This window comes from Thunnus thynnus, chromosome 5 (assembly GCF_963924715.1).
Source record: "Thunnus thynnus chromosome 5, fThuThy2.1, whole genome shotgun sequence".
Taxonomy (NCBI): Eukaryota; Metazoa; Chordata; class Actinopteri; order Scombriformes; family Scombridae; genus Thunnus; species Thunnus thynnus.
In genome coordinates, this window is record NC_089521.1 from 33,207,637 (window position 1) to 33,224,992 (window position 17,356).

General features: G+C 38.4%; 1 protein-coding gene across 3 annotated transcripts in view; it reads left to right on the top strand.

The window, feature by feature from the left end:
* Positions 1–17,356, top strand: part of LOC137183662 (metabotropic glutamate receptor 8-like) — a 160,702-nt gene that overhangs the window by 29,166 nt on the left and 114,180 nt on the right. The window contains exon 1 of one of the 3 annotated variants that reach the window (XM_067590857.1): positions 12,304–12,461. The exons of the other annotated variants lie outside the window; for them this stretch is intronic. The gene's annotated coding sequence lies outside the window, so the exon portion shown is untranslated. Of the gene's footprint in view, positions 1–12,303; positions 12,462–17,356 lie in introns of those variants that run through there. 3 annotated transcript variants of the gene reach the window in all.

Here is a 17,356-nt window from a genome sequence, read left to right on the forward strand (position 1 = left end):
ACAGAATGACCTTCCTGAAAAATAAAAACTGAACCTAAAACCAAACCTGAGAGGCCCATCCAATTTTTAAGATGCTCAATTAAAATACTATGATCAGCAGTGTCAGATCCAACAGGAGTAAAACAGTGTGTTGACCACAGTCAGCTGCTAAGAGAAAAGCATTTAAAACCGAGCAGTTCAGGTTCTGTGCTTCAACCTGTCCTAAAAAAAGTTTCTTAAACCAGAAACAGAAACAAGTGACACTCTCAGGACCTTTAATCCGTCCACCTGAAGCTCTGATCAAGTGTGTTGTTAAAGGGCATTTTGATTGCACATGATGTCACTTCCTGCATGAGCTTCTGCCTTCTAATACATGACATGTCACAGTCTGAGTCACGCTAACGCATTGTGCAGAGATCAAGTCGCCTTTCGTTGGCCTTTTCCTTTAAACGAACCTCTGACCTGAGCTCCGCCGCTGCTCATTTCAAACACATCATTAAGAGACAAAGCCGAGCCGCTGTTTTCCTTCCACGCTCTAAATTAAGAGCCAAATATAGAGAGCGGGGCGGTGGCATTTCACTGGCATTTCAGTTTGTTCTCGGTTATAAAAACACTTTCATAACTTCAGCAAAACCTGCAAACTGATTCCGCTCGGAGACATTAATGTCCTCATTCTTGTGACAAATGAGTTTTAGTCACACACACACACGCAAACTGCAGGAAAATTTAGTTTCCACACATGGAACAGGACACAAAAGCACGTGACAGACCTACAATGTATGGGTTTAGCATGTTTCAGTTATAAGAAAACACCTTTTCTTTTACAAGTTCATGACCCAGATCTGATATGAAAAAGGCAGGTTGAGGCGTCGGACTAATATCTCTCAACTCAGACTTTATTTGCTCTAAATTTCCTTGTGGTTACTTAATTAAAAAATACAGTCAGACCAAGCAACAATCACAAAGATGTTGCATATGACTTACTGATTATCTACAGCACCAGTCGAATATTTGGACACACCTACTCATTTCAGGGTTATTTTCTACAGTACTGAACAATACTGAAGACATCATAACTATCAAAATATCACATATGGAAACCAGAATATGTTTCATATGTTAGATTCCTCAGAGTCTCTACTGTTTGCCTTGATGACAGCTTTGCACACTGTTGGCAATATCTGAACCAGCTTCATTATGTTGTTACCTGGATGCTTTTCCACCAGTGTTGAAGGAGTTCCCACGTATGCTTTTCCTTCACTCTGCAGTCTGGGGAGCACTGATGTGGGCTGTAATCTGAGGTGCTTGTTAATTGGTGATTTCTGAGGCTGGTAAGTCTGATGAACTTCTCCTCTGCAGTAGAGGGAACTCTTGGTCTTTCTTTCCTGTGGCGGTGCTCATGAGAGACAGTTTCATCACAGCGTTTGATGGTTTTTGAAACTGCACTTCAAGAAACTTTCAGAGTTGTTGAAATTTTTCTGGATTGACTGACCTTCATGTCTTAAAGTCATGATGGACGTAGTTTCTCTTTGCTTAGTTGATCAGTTCTTGCTATAATATGGATTACTACAGTAGTGGAACAGGACTGTTTGCTGTTTAACAACACCACCTCAGCACAACACAACTGATGCTCTGTAGTGTGCAAAGCTGTCAACAAAGCAAACAAAATAGTAAAAAATGAAGAAAACCCCTTAAGTGAGTAGGTGTGTCCAAGCTTTTGACTGGTACTGTACTTTAATTACAAATCCGTATGTTTTGTTTTGGGGGGACATGACAGGAATGTCGTGGAACAATGCAGCACCGATTGGACCAAATTCAAGCTCCTTACAGCAAAAAAAGCCTGTAATCAGCTGATAAAGTCATATAATTATTATTTTTACAGAATCATGTTGTTTTCTTTGTTCTGAGGCGCGGTACTGATCTGCAGCCCGGGGGCTGGGAAGGAACCTTCCACTTTTTATCACCAGATAATCTGCCAAAACAGTTCTTATTAACCAAAGCGCTTCTCTGCTGTCACACTCATTAAAATGAGCAAAGGGGGGAAATGTGCAAGTGTTCAGTTCAGTCTTTGAAGATGAAAAGCAAAATGAATTGACTCTGTAAGAAACTCTGTGCTGTAAGCAGGTATTTAAATACAGTTCGCAAAGAAATGTGTTGACACTGAACTCTGATCCAAATTAGTTCTCGTGCGTCATTTAGCAGCTTCCTCCTGTAAAATACTGCACTTCAGCGTTGTTGTATTTTTTCTATAGGAGGTGTGAAGCTGTGAGTCGTGTTCAGCTCAAACATCCTATAAAAGGCGTTCGGTGTGAGGTCACACAGGTCGTCTCAGCGGGAATGTAAAACAGTGCTGCTGAAGAAACAAACAAAGTGTTTGTTAGAAATGAATTAAAGGATGAGAAGAATTTTAAACATGTTGTGTGGAGAGATAACCCACCTTCTCCTCCTCTCTGTGTGTCTTTCTGCCAGACTTCACCCAAATCTGTTGGGATTTTTTAAAATTTTACAAAGAAAAGAAAATGGTTTCTTTGTGTTTGTCTGGTGAAACATGTTCTAACAGCTCAGCAGTGTTTTATTTTTTATTGTTCTCAGAGATCAAACCAGTCATGTTGTCCGTTTTAACTGTAATTTAAAAAAATGCCTAAAAACCTGCCTGAACTCTGAATAGACTCAGAAACCACAGTGTAGTTGAAGACTGACGTCCAAGTGTAAGAATAATGGAAACAAACACTAATGGGAAGAAACAAGGAAGAGATTCATAAATAAGAGATGAATGTGAATTATTAAAGATAGTAATAACATCCAGTTCAATAATAAAAAAACATCAGATTTAAACATTGTTGAGAGTCTGATGATATAAAGTTGTTTTTCTTGTTTAGACGTGCTACACCGCTTAACCACAGCCTTCTGGCTTCTCCAGTTTATCCTTAAAAGAGCGTCAAGTGCTTGTCCGATGATGACTCTGTTGTTATAAGAAGTGCCGACAGAGGAGGTGCAGCAGTGATTCAAAATGAGGAAGCTTATATAATCCGAGTTTTGCACCAACTTGGAAACAGTGAGTTTTACAGACCCTGTAAGTCCACTCTTCAATTTGCTCAAGAGATTCAAAGTTTTCCTCGTAAATCTATAAATGATCAGCTGAAATAAAAAAATGAATTTGATTTTTGACACAACCTTTATCGTCATGGCAACAGTAAACACTATGACGTTATGGTTTTTAAGAAAATGTCCCAACTCGCAGTTGGAAACGGGAGGTGAACGGTGGTCTCCTGCAGATACAACCATCCCCCCGACCCGCCTCCTCCTAACAACGCAAACTGATCTTATCTAATCACCGTATACTGACGTCATCTGAACTGCGTCACCTCTCCGGGTCACTGCTACTACAACCGCTAGATGACTAACTATTAGTTGTTTTTGCCGGCCTGAACTTTAGACCTACACTGTCGTTTTTCTTGTGTTTGAGCTGAGCTCAGTGTAGAACTGTGGTCAGAGGAGATGTTTATATCCCCAAACTAGAAAAACATTAAGAACAGAATCTCTTGTGGTTTATCTTTTGAAATGTCCTGGTTGGTTGGTTTACAGGTAAATAAGGTTGGTTGTTGGGTTGCTTCTTATAAACTTTACTATATTTAGATTCTATATTTAGATTGTGTATGTATTTATTCTTGACATTTTTTTCTATGACATTTTACTTTGCTCTCTTGAAAAAACTCAAACTATTGAACAGGGTCAATAATCTTAATTTCCTTTTACATGCTATTTGTCCCCTTTATAGACAAATCCAGTTTCAGTTGAGGTTATATACAGTCTCAGTGTATGTATATCATGTATGATATTTCTCTATAATGTTCTTACACATATGTGCATCTTCATTTATTTAACTGGATTATATGGCTCTTAATACATATTCTCTTGCTATATGTTTCCAGTCATTCAGTGATATATTCATTATCTGAGTCATTGTTGTTCTGATTATTGTTGTTACCACATTAGAGGTTGTATCTGGGCGGTTCATTCACAGTTAGATCCTATTATGTAAATAAGTCTTCTCTTTGTCGACTGGCGTTTAGACCTCACCTGTTTCTATGAACTGTTATTTCTGTTGGTTTTGATTACTGATGATGGCTTTTAGCTGAAACGTCGTCCTTTTTGCCCACAATAAATAGAAGACTATTGACCTCTGATCACTGCCGGTATTCTGTTTGTTTGATCTTTGCCACTACCGCACACTTGATACAGTGTTCAAGATTTGGAGTTTGGCACACTTCTATTTCTTACTATATCTCTGGATACACACACAATATTTGTTAATAGATCAGTTCATGGTTGGTTTGGCTCCAAAAATGAGGTTTGTTGTTTAACATCCTCTTTGTATTCTCTCTCTTTCTGCTCTGAAAACTCATCTTTAAAGCTGCTCTTATCAGTATTTTTCTACTAACATGCATCACATGACTGCAATATAAAAGGTGTTCCTGGTAGTACTGAACAGAAAGCACAGAAAATTCCATTTTTATTATTTTAATTTATTTTAAACTTTGATAGTTCTATCTATCTATTGGTCTATTGTTTGTAGTACCTGTCAATCAAGTATTTATAGAGAATGATCAGCCAGCCTGGGTGAAGCCTCTGCAGCCTGCATGAGTTAAACTGAGTGTCTCTGACTCCACATGATGAATTTCATAATGACTTCAAAAGCCAAACTAACTTCTGTAGATCAGCAATCCCACCTTACAATAAACAGGACAACCGGTTTCCCTCCTGAATCCTCTTCTCTTTTCCTGTTTGTCTGGATCCATCCTGCAGGATTTACTGCAGGGCAGCATCACTTGCTGTTTGGCCATCAAACACCTCCCTGATAATTACAAAGTGATGGAGGATAGGGAACGCACTTCAAAGAACACCCGTGGAGACGAAGCGCGGCTTCAGGAAACCATCGAGCTGGCCAAAAAAAATCAACAGGACAGAAAGTATCCCATAAATCCTGTTAAACTGCTTCCCAGGAGATAGTGGGGGGGTGTTAGATCAGATGGAGACTGGCTGCAGAAAGATGGAGGCTTCGTCTATCAGGGACTCAGTGTGTTGTAATGTGTGAGAGATGGATCGGACTCAGGCTGGAACATAACCAGCAATGTGAAATCTGGTGTTGTGTTGGACCACGATGTCACACTGAGAGTTTATTATTAGGAGGAAGTAAATTCAGTTCTGAAGACATACAGCATGAAGTGAGTTTAACTTTTCCTCCAAACAGCAGTGGTGGAAAGTAACTAATAGGGATGTGCAGAGGGGCCAGTATTTGTATTTGTATCTGTATTTGTTGAGGCAGCAAAATTATTTGTATTTGTATTTGTAATCGATTTCAAAGTGTAGTTTATGTTTTTATTACACTTTTAATTTTAGAAAGTTAAAGTGTTCATGAAGCGTTCCCTTGGGAGCACTTCATTTGTGTCAGTAGTTCAGCTTTATCTCTGGGGAACAACCTCAACTCCAGGAGTGATGTCCAAATTCGGAAATGTGCGTCATGTAGAAGGTGGATGTGACTCCCCTCACTGAGACCTGCTGATAGACGTAACAGCGGAGCAGAGGAGAGACACTGAGATAGTGATGTAACTGACTTGTTTGCTGGTATTTAACATGTTTTTTTCTTCCCGAAAATAAATAATTTTTAAATATTTGTATGAAACAAATATTCGTAAAAAACCCACTATTTGTGCTTTGCCGAATAATGTATTTGTGTTCGGGCACACCCCTAGTAACTAAATACATTTATTCAAGTACTATACTAAAGTACAAGCCTAAAGTACATTAGTATTTCCATTTGATGCTACTTCTACTTCTACTCCCTCTACATTTCAGAGGTAGATATTATACTTTCATTATTGAAATCTGTCGATTATTATTATTAATATTTAATTATTTTTAAGGTAACTATATGTCATGTTTGGGTGACTGACGTTATGAACTAATGTGTCGTTTTTCTTGGGAGTCTCGAATAGAAGCTGTTGTAGTATTTTTTTGTTGTCAATTGTACTTTTTGCAGCCACCACAGTCATCACATCACAGTTGTTTCTGTGGATTTTGCTGTCTTCTAGGAAGCTTTTAATCAGGATGCTGATGATTACTCAGCTGAGCTGGAGGATTCTGTGTTTGGTGTACTAAACAGCTGCGGTTTCTAGTGGAGAGAAATGAGTTTAGATCTTTTATCTCATTTTGTCTTGTCGCTGTGTGTTTTTGCCTCCCTGGATCTACAAACTCTGCTGTGTTTCCTCTGATGGATATTAACCCTCACTCTTTAATTCAGAGGGACTGACACCAGCACCCGACGTTACTGCTGATGGTTTAGATCTCTGAAACGATTCCCAATATTATACTCCACTGAAACCTCTAGAAGTATTTATAAATGTGGGAATAAATTATATCAGAGCGTCTACATTTTTATCCATATTATGACGAAATCTACAACAAATACTGATTATTTACAGACTGAAATATAAAGTGTTTCAGAGGAAGTTTTCCTGAATCTCTACTCTACTTTAAAATAAAACAAACTGAATAGCTACACTTAACATTTCCTTGTTTCTCTCTAAAAGGTGCTAATTTACTATAAATCATCTGTAAATCCTCCAAACCTGCTGAAATCCAGCGCTCACCCACACATAATGAGCTTCTGCTCTCGCCTCAACAATCCCCCCCCAAAAAACCCAACAATTAAATCTGCCAGCAGTTGGAGCGTATTGTTATTTAAAGAATGGTCAGTAATTAGCTGTACTGAGCCGAGCTCTCTGTTTCCTCTGGAGACCGAGCCTTTACCTCACCGCTGAGGATATCGAGCTGAACACACACACACAAACTAAAATCCTAATATTCACTGAGCAGCGAACGAGCAGGTCTGACAGACATGATAATGATAGTTTGATAACTGAGCGTCTTGACATTAAAACAAACAAAACAAACTGGAAGAAATGCTTATACTGAAGGGTGTGTTTAGTCAACCCTCACTGATTGATATTAGAAACACCTCTCAGTATAATGCGATACACAAAAGCAGGAAATCTGCTTACACACATATCTCAAGCAGTGCAACGCTGCTCTGATGTCAAGTTGTTGGCAGCTGGATTCATATTTTCTAATTGTTTCAAGTCCCCTAATATGACTACTGACACACTAAGTTTGTGATGTTTTTGTCTGCTGATTCCTGAAGGCAGGACTTGAAATGGAGCAGAACAGGTCCTCTTATATAGACACTTTTAGAGGCGCTGATCATGCTAATTAGGGATGGAAATGATGTGATGGTGTAGAAAGTATTCAAATATACTCATTGTTCATCTTGTAAAGGTAATTCTATTGTCATTAAATCAAAAATGTGCCCAAACGCTGCCTTTTTGAAGATGAACTACAGGATAACTCTGGCGTGTGCGCGCTGTAGACTGTCCGGGTGCTACACTGCACTCGCAGTTGAGTTCTGCCTTTTTCATTCTGTCAACATCAAGTTATTAACTAACATTTAAAAAATAGATTTTTGGCATTTGTGAATTGATGCAGAATCGTACCTCTAATGCTGAAACCGAGCTGAAACAAGAGATTTGTGACAAGTTTGAGCAGTTAAGAGAGTTTGTTGAATACAACTTAGAACGACATCACAGAGAGAAGTCAGATTCATATTTTCTAATAATTTTTGCTCTTCGGGAACATTTTTGGGAATGACACTCACCACAAACGGAGCAGAACAGGTCGCCTTATATGGACAATTATAAAGGCATTGATTATGCTAATTGGGGGTGGAAATGGTGTGATGATGTAGAAACATAGACTGTATAAAAATATGGACGTAGTTACCGTGACGTCACCCGTTGGTTTCTGAAGAGCGGTTTTGAAACTCAAAGCGAGCCGCTCCGGCCGTCACCATCTTGGCAGTGCGTGATGCTGCCTAACTCTCAGCCAATCAAAAATGGGCAAAGAGGCGGGCCCAATGGCTGAAACAAGCCACCTAGCGGCTGGCGGACCTGTCACTCAAAGCAGCCATGTCCTTCATTATGCATAACTTTACGGCTTAATAACATTTAAAACAGGTGAGTTATAAAAAAATTCACCCCCCGTACAGTTGTCATGAAAGAGGAAATTAGCTACAGAGACCAAAACCGTTGTTTGTACCAGACTGTAAACATGTTTATTTCTGCTGTAAAGTTGGACATTTTAACATGGGGGTCTATGGGGATTGACTCGCTTTTGGAGCCTCAAGTGGTCGTTCAAGGAACTGCAGTTTTTAGCTTCATTTTACAGCCCCGGAGCTTGGTGCTTGTGTGGAAAGTATTCAAATATACTTAGCGTTTGTCGCATGAAGGTAATTATTTAGTCATTAAACCAAAAAATGTGCCCAAACGCTGCCTTTTTCAAGATGAACTACAAGATAACTCTAGCGTGTGCGCGCTGTAGACTTGTCCGGGTGCTGCACTGCCTTCACATTTGAGTTCCGCCTTTTTCATTCCATCAATTTGTGAATCCCCTACTGCTAATGATCAAATCTCAAGGAGGTGAAATTCATCAGGCTGAAACAAGCGATTTGTGACAAATTGAGCAGTTAAGAGAGTTCGTTAAATATGACTTAGAACACTGACAGGAGCAGTCAGTCAGAGAGTTTCAGGGGAAGAATATGAAAATGTTCTCCTATGAGGCTCAGCGTGAAGGGACATTTTCTAAACTGCTCACATTTTCCAAGAAGAGGAAAAGTCCAGACTGTAAGCGACGCCCTGCTGTCATGTTGAGATGAGCTGAAGCAGCAGCTCCACACTAGTCATTAAAACAGAGAAACGATTCGACCTGACAGACGGAGCTCTCCCTCAGCGGGGATGGATGGATTTCTGGAGGAAGAAGAGTGAAAGAATGAGCAGGAAGCAGCCTCACGTGGTCATAATTTAAAATTGTCAGGGTGACGCTAATGAGTGGCAGCAATGAAGATAAATGCTGTAAACACATTCCTGGCTCATGTGAAGGTGAACAACATCTCATTTAGGCTGCTTCAGGATCATATATATATATATATACCTGCTGTGTGATGTGAATAAAAAGGCTGCAGACTGTGTTTTCGTGATGTTTTCACCTCTGCGCTCAGAGCGGATCCTTTCATATGTTAATGTGTTTGAGCTGCAGCACATTTCCAATTAAACCTGCTGAAGGTTGATGCACCGTCTGACAAAGAAACAGAGAGTCAGAGACCTGCGGCGACATGCCTGCTGGCTCTGTGTCCTGGTCTGTAAACTGTCTCTCTCTCTGTCTGATGAAGTGATACAGCTGTCGAGCAGCTCGTCCTCACACAGCGACCAAGTGTGTTTTTAAGGTATGTTGTTGCTATTTTATGATCTTATTTCTTTCACAATTTTACTTCAGTGACGCACGTTGTGACCTGCTCTGTGAAAAGAGCTATATTAAATAAACTTTACTTACTTACTGAAGCTTCTGTGCACAACTTCAGTGTTTGTTTCATCACAGTGAGTCCTGTCTGTTCCTCCATGCTGACTCAGCTCAGCTGTAATCCTTCCTCTCTGCGGATATTTGCTCTCCATCCCAACACAGCTGTGATCCGTCTGTTCACACCAGGAGCAGAAATCAATACATGGAACGTCAGGAACGCTATTCTAGTTCATTGATTGTAAATTTTATTATTATAAATGTACTAAATAAAAGTATCTCAAAATGTTAAAATGTAGGCGAACTTCATATAAATGATTAAAAAGTTTGTAATGAAGAAAAAATAGGATTTTGTTTAATGTTGAAAATAAACTGTTGGAGATTTTCTTGTTTTCTTTTTTGACAAAAAAAATAGTAATCATAGTTTGTAGAGTGTCATAAATCAAATTTATTCATATCGTACATTTCATACAACAGACATAAACTCAATGTGCTTAATAACAAAAGCAAAAAAATAAATAAAAATCATAAAAATCATACATGACAAAAACATTTAACATTACATTAACTTTAAAACATAGAAGATAAAACATAAAGTAAGGAGATGTTACATATATAAAAACATAGAAGACAACATTAAAATTAGAAGGTAAGAAGGTATTACAATAAAGAGAGTAATGTAAGAGGGTATTATTATTATTATTATTATTATTATTATTATTATTAAAAAGAAATAACAATAATAATACTGATTCTAAAATGAAGGTTTTAAGTGTTAACCTAACTAAAAGCTTGTGAAAAAGGTTTTTATTCTGCTTATAAAAGAAGACACTGTTGTAACAGACCTGAGGTCATGTGGTAGAGAATCCAGTAGAACCATAATGACCATATTATTATTATTATTATATAAAACCATATTCTCTGTATAGTGAGGAGACCTGTATCTGATGATCTCAGGGGTCTGGTGTGTATTCAGAGAGCATGTCGACGACGTAGGAAGGAGCTCAGCTGTTCATAGCTTTAAAAACAATAAGAAGTATTTTAAAATCAATTCTTTGCTTTAGTGGGAGCCACTGAAGAGAAGTTAAAGCGTTTGCTTCGCCAGTCCAGCAAAGAGTCCGTTACAATAATCTAGTTGACTGGAAATGAATACATGAACCAACTTTTCAGATCTAACTCTGGATATATTTCTAAGATGATAAAAAGCAGTCTGAAAGATATTGAATATGTGCTTCTGAAAGTTAAGATCAGCGTATAAAATCACACCCAAGTTTTTGACTCACAGGGTTTTTACCAGCAGAGGAGTTAACAAAGAGTGAATCTGGTGCCTCAGAGCCTTCAGATCTGCTCAAAGAATCTCTCTTGTCCTCATTTAGCTGTGAGAAATCTTTGGCCATCCAATATTTGACATCAGTATCAGTATAAATCAGTGACGTCTCACTCTCTCTAAGGACTCACTGACAGTTAGAGTAGGACGAGCGAGTGGAACAGCCCAAATAAATAATGCGTAAAAATATACTTACAATGCAGAAAAGGCTGCTGCAGCGTCTTTCTGCTGTCAGCTGCTGACAGAGAGACTGTCTCTGCTGGTTATTCCCCGTCGACTCAACACACTTTGAGAACAACAGAAGAGCAAAACAATCTCCACTTCAACCATTAAAATAAAATAAATAAAAAATCGACAGTTTAGTCTTCGAGTCAGATAATCTGACAGCGGGTGAAATAATTTCACCTGTCGGAAGAGTTTCTTCATGACGGCAGAATCCAGCGTCTCCTACAGATAAACTGAAGACTTTTCAAAATGTCAGAATCAAAAAAGACCATCTATTATTTAGATAAGACTTTAACAGCTTTTACAATGGAAATGCAAAAAAATAAAATCAAATCCAATATGGTTCATGTGATTTTAGAGGTGCAGAGTATGTTGTGCAGCATCAGTGCAAATTTGTAAAGTTTGATGTGCACCAGTTGTCAACAACAGCAGTAAGAGTTTGTACAGTATTAGATGTGTAATACAGCAAACTGGATGTACAATGTCAGATATTAACAGTAAGTGAGGTGTGAAGCTTTAGTCTTGAGGACTTCAGTATAAACAGTAAATCAAAATCTCTCAAGGTTGACAAATTAATAAAAGCTGAAACCAAATATCAGACGGAGCCCTCGCAGACACCACTCGTACAAACCGTGACATGTTCACCGTTATCACATCTGTGAAGGCGCCGGGCCACCATGACACCTCAAGTGTTTCCATGGAGATGAATTGAAATTCGTGACCCCGTAACTCTCCTCAAAGTGTTTTACAGAACGATTCTTAATGGTTTTGATTGCAGTGAGTTATGCTGCTTTACACAGCAGCTACAACAAAGACTGTTCACATGAACTGTTAAACACTGCCGATATTATAGGCTATGCATAATAAATCTTCAACTGAGGACGTTCACATTGTAGATGGACAAACACCAACCTTTGCTCGTCTACTTAGCAGCTTATAAACCAACAAATCCATATTATTAAGCCTATAGACCTCTGACCTCACTACAGCAATAAACTTGTAAAACAAAAAGGAAAAAAGCAAATGTCATGAAAAGTAAACACAATATATATTATTATGATGATAGATATACGACAGCCATCAATAAATCAAGTGAGAATCCAGTATGAGTGACGGTTGCAGGCCTGTAATAATCCCGTCCAATCATTTCATTCAGCCTGAATGAAATGTCATTTTATAGCAGGTTTCAATCTTGTTCTTTGACTTTTGTCAGTAGGATGTCTTTACATTGGAATAACAGATTGTGCCTTTAAAAATATTTACCAGAACAGTAATTCATCTAGATACAGCTGTAATTTCCTGCTTTGAATGTGTTCTTTGAGAAGTGACTAAATGATATAACTGTAAAAAAAAAAATAATAATAATTTGCGTTGTTTGACCATCACTCTATACCAAAAAGACTGTTCATCTCTGTTGTTGTCACAATGTTTTGGTGTGACAATGGTTTGGGCAGCGTGAGGCTGAAGGTGAAAGCGTGTGTCACACGCCAGGAGCGTGAGAGTTTACAACTCTGCGTCAGATAACGTGAGTCAGATACAGCTTCTCTCTCTCTGTCTCTCTGGTCGCTCATTTCATCTCTGATGGTTAAATGTCTCTCTGTGTGGCTGTTGTGTGAATTTATCTCCTTAACAAGAATGCAGCAAATATATATATATATATATATATATATATATATATATATATATATATATATATACATACACATATGTATATATATATATATATATATATATATATATATATATATGTGTGTGTGTGTGTGTGTGTGTTTGTGTGTGTGTGTGTGTGTGTTGTAGGTAGTTTGCTTGTTGCAGTGAGCTGTCAGGACTCACTCATTCATTAGGAATTGATCCAGTTTTTAATTGAGTGGTTGTTCAGTCACCTGTTGATGTTGATGTGATTAGTGAATTAGTGTGCAGGAGGTCTGGCTGCTGCTTCTGACAGTTTCTTTAATTCGTTTTTAAACTGAGCTGTATATTGAGTAATAAGCTTAAAGTAACTGGAATAACAAGTGTTAACTAGTGGTGTAGTTGATCGTAACTTAGTTGATACGTGATCCGTACGGATCGCCCCACACGGTTTGGCAGGGATATGAACTGCGGATTAATTGCAAAATTTAATGTCTCATTTAAGACAAAGTAAACAAACTGCTGTAAGTACAAGTCATGGGCAGACAGCGTGTCGCTAACTGGGATTTTGAAGGGTAACGATCAAACCAGCATCTAACGGTCTGATGTGACATCTGTAGGTATGTTTACACGCTGTTTGATGTGCTGCAGCTGAGCAGCTAATTAGCATCTAGCTGCTAACTGACGTTAGCAGTGAATGTTTGTTTGGTGGCTCATTCAACAAGCTGCAGGACAAGATGTGTGTTCATGTTTCTAAGTTATGATCAAGTTTCGATGATGTGGACAGAGACTGTTTCATTCACTACTGTGTTTAAAAGAGGAAGGTATCATGCCTCATAATGCAATTTAATTTAACAATAATTGAGCATTGAATATTTTATATATTTTAAGATTTTATTTAAACACTGGACATCTTAAATATTGTTTTCATTTAAGACCATGGGCAACAGTTCCTCGCTGTCAGTGTGTTACAGAATAATCTTTTTTTTTTTTTTTTTTGCTGATCGTAAAAATGATCTGATCCGTGACTCAAATCCGTGATACGACCCGAACCGTGAGTTTTGTGATCCGTTGCACCCCTAGTGTTAACATGATTAGATATAGACTATATTTTGTATGTCGTGCACATAGATAAGAGTGTGTAAGTCACGTATTTGATACATGCATTAATACTTTCTGATGTGAACCTACACTTTTAGATCTGTGAATGTTTTTAGTGTTCAGTCTTTCTAGTATTCAGCACTGATCTGTTCCTGTATCACATTATAAGCTTTGTGATACTTTATATATTTCTGTATACTAAGAAAATTCACAGGAAACACGTGTAAATCATGTGATATCTTGTCTGTTTTTGATGAGAACATAAATCTGTTGTCACAATAGAACAATACTATAAATTTGAATTTCACTTTGTTGGTAAAATCACACATCTGAACCAGTCCATGGCTAAAATGAGCTCTTCTTTGTTTAGAAACAATATGTATAAATGTATTTAAAGTAGCAGCGTTTTCACCACTCAGAGGTTTTTGTTTTTGAAAGCAAATTGTTTTATTGACATATAAAATTGCCCCCCACCCCTCCCATTTCATCAGGTGGGGGACAATCATATAGTTTGATGCAGTTTGTTGGTTTCACTCCTGTCCTCCCCAATTTTTTGAGTCACCAGCCGCCACTGATATCAATATAATATAATATCAATTATTGACTATTTTCTTTTACATTGTATGACTCTAGTAGTCTGCAGTAAGACTGCTTTAGGCCCCTTGTGGACTTGATGAGTGGTGGATTTGGACGGACTTCCCGGGAACGAGCCCAGTCAGTTGGGTTCATGTAGCTCAGATGTAGCTTAGCGTCTCTTAGCCTCCACTTACATCCATGGAACGTCCAACTTGTTGGTTATTGTCCTTCACATATCAACATGTCATTAAACACTACTTCCTGCTAGTTTACTGTCAACAAACAGAACTGTACACAAAACCTCCTTAATGCAACAGGATTTTAAGTGTCATGTGACCAATAACCTGATGTTGCAGGTTTAACCTCGACTTCATAAAGATGTTTGGCTTTGAGTCTTTTTTTTTTTATTTGTGTGTCTCCATCTGATTCCAGCCGTTAGTTTCTCTTCTGTCATATTGTTTTTTCTGGTTCAAGATACAATCTCTCCAAACCAGACTACAGCTACAAATCAATGTCTTCCACCTCTGAGCCACAGCTGATCAGTGTTTTGTCATTCTTCCCCCGATCTGCCATCATGCTTCATGTCTGATTGAGGTTTTCACAGATCCTCTTGGATCCTGCAGTTTGGATCAAATCTAATTATCCTCGGGTCTATTTCAGACCACATCTGTCCTCGGAGCCCTTTTGGATCGGATCTCTTTTTTCAGAATCAATTCATGCATGTTTTATGTTCTTACACACTAGAAATCTCTGAGTTAAAAATGTTCCCAGTTTGGGTCGATATATCACCAACACAGTACTGAGTTAATGTTGCCCAGAAAGCTGCTCAAGACAAGCGGTTGTTTTGACCCAGTTTCACTATTATTTTTTATTTTACTGTTTGGTTTTTTACCCAAACTAAAGCCTGGTTTAATCTGCTCTTATTAAACTTACATATCACAGTTTGTTATATATTGTTAATAACTTGTGTATGTTTTGAATCTCATATGCACAAAGTTTGATACAAAAAACAACACATCTGTGACAGCTTTAGCTAAAACCTGTGTGTAACACTGGGTCAAAATAACAGATTGTTACTGGGTTATATGTTATACTGGTGCTATATTGTACTAAACAGGGTACAATGTTAACCCAGTGTGTTTCAGATCAAGCCCACATTTTGGACAAAGATGCGTGAATATCTTATGAAAACTTAATGTCGTCTTTGTAAAATCCAAAGAGACTGAAGGTGTGAACGCAGAGACAACAACCTGCAAAACAGCTGCTCACACATGAAACACACACATTCACTCCACTCTGCAGCATCTGAGGGTGACAAACACCCACATACATACTTCCATATCCATATTGCAGCCTGTTCTGTCCACACTCCACTGAGCTGATGTGCTGAACACAAGTGGAGAAAATGTTTCTGAACTAGAGGACCGATCTTAAAGCTGAGCACTTTACATAATCCCCTCAGGGCAGAGATGAGACGAACGCTTGCTGTCTTCAGCTGGACGAGGACAGAATCTAAAAGGAGAACTTAAAGCTGAGACGTTCAGACGACGGCGGCTCAGCATCTGGCCTCAGTGTGTGTGTTTGTTTGTTTGTTTGGGCGTGCAGGCTGGTCTTCCCGACTCAGACAAGCCCTCATTTGTTTGTTCTTTGTGGCGGCTGCAGCTCCTCCTCGCTGACACCTGGACTGTGTCGCACCAGCTGCTCATAAATCCATCACTAAGTTTGTGTGTAAAGTTCTTAATAACTATATCAAGTTTAAATCTTGTTATTTACTAAATCAGGTTGTATCATTAAATGACAGGTTCACCATTTTTCAAGTGTGTCAAAATTTGAGTGTCGATATGAAGACTGGAGGAGGTTTTCCTCGCCGTTATGATTCCTCTTGTTCATACTGACTATTAACACGACCCTGACACACCTGTGGGGCTATTTTCAGGATCACTTACACTCATTCTGACTTTTTGGTTGTAAATGTAGTGAATAAAGGTAAGTTTTCAGTCTTGATTTAAAGATTTCAACTGAACTTGCTTCTTTAACATGTAATGGAAGGCCGTTCCAGAGATACAGGGCACAGTAGGCAAATGCTCTAAAGCCAACTGATTTTTTGTTAACCGAAGGAACGACCAGGAGACCAGTAACCAGTGAAGAGAGGCCAGAATGGGTGTGATATGGTCAAATTTTCTGTTTTTTTGTCAAGATTCTAGCTGCAGACTTCAGTAGAACAACCAGGAAGACCAGAAAAAAGGACATTACAATAATCAAGTCTGGAAGATACAAAAGCATGGATTAATGTTTCAGTGTCACACAGTGATAGAATAGGTCTGATTTTGGCAATATTACTAAGATGAGAAAATGCTGTGTTGGTAATAGCCTTGATATGAGACGGGAACGTCAGACGGGAATCAGAAATCACTCCAAGGTTTTTGACGGTTGAGCTTTCAGAGATAATACAGTCATTGATATTGACACTCAGGTTCTCAGACTGATGCTCATATTTTCCTGGTCTAACAACTAATAACTCAGTTTTATCAGCATCTAACAGCAAAAAGTTCATATCCATCCATTTTTTTTTAATTCTGATAAATAAATGAGACCAGGTTTATGACCATAATCACAAGGGCTGAAGAACAGTAACCTTTTAATTTTGGGTACCTGGTAAGAGGTTAAAAGATCTTTCAACGTATGTGATGGAGGACATGATGATGAAATCCACAGTGTGTCCACACAGTCATTTAAAAGTCTCTGTGAAGCTTCTATTCAGCTTCAGCAGTCTGAGTTAGTCATATCAAGTGGATATCTGACACATTTACAGTCTTTTTAGCATCCAATTCCCTCTTTGTGTTTCCTCGGACAGTGTTTCCCTGTTGAGCTGCAGGTGGAAGTATAGTAACAAAAAGAGGGACTTTGGCACTAAAAAGACTGTAACGTTGAAAGATATCTACTTGATTTGACTCATTTGGACACATTTGAACAATTGTGAACCTGTCGTCTAATAAAGTAAACACTTTAGTAATGTGTGAATCAGTTACTAGGAAACATCTGTAGTGCTGTACAATAAGGCAAAGCAGTTTTATTTATAAAGCACGTTTCATACACAGAGGTAGAGTCAAGGTG